This window comes from Gavialis gangeticus, unplaced genomic scaffold (assembly GCF_001723915.1).
Source record: "Gavialis gangeticus isolate Ggan-Ray unplaced genomic scaffold, GavGan_comp1, whole genome shotgun sequence".
Lineage (NCBI taxonomy): Eukaryota > Metazoa > Chordata > Crocodylia > Gavialidae > Gavialis > Gavialis gangeticus.
The window spans coordinates 169,698,465-169,698,847 of NW_017729022.1; the positions used below are offsets into that span (position 1 = coordinate 169,698,465).

At 48.0% G+C, this 383-nt stretch overlaps 1 protein-coding gene across 1 annotated transcript in view; it reads left to right on the forward strand.

Annotated features, from left to right (window-relative positions):
* The window catches only part of MARK1 (microtubule affinity regulating kinase 1), a 104,837-nt gene that overhangs the window by 29,629 nt on the left and 74,825 nt on the right, over window positions 1-383 (forward strand). The gene's annotated exons all lie outside the window — the stretch shown is intronic.

The following is a 383-nucleotide window of genomic DNA, read 5'->3' on the forward strand; positions in this document are numbered from 1 at the left end:
TGCTTGCTTGCTTGCTTGCTTGCTTGCTTCCTTCCCCCCCTGCCCCTCCCCCCTGGTTGTTCCAGGGTTACTTTTCTCCTAGGGGTGGCTACTTTTTGCTCTGGGAGGTTAAGAAGCCTGAACCTCTGTACCAGTGATTTTTAACCAGGGTGATGCAGCATCCTGGGGTGCCTTGAGATGCTTTCAAGGGTGCTGCAGGGTGCTACACAAACTTAGCGCTGTCAGGTATGCAAACACAATTCACAATTTAAATCCACAGATTATGAATAGGAATTAATGGTATTAAAACCATTCTGACCTGTTGTGGTCTGATTTCATAGAATCATAGAAGTAAGGTCGGAGGGGACCTTGTAGATCTTCAAATCCGACCCCCTGCCTGGGCA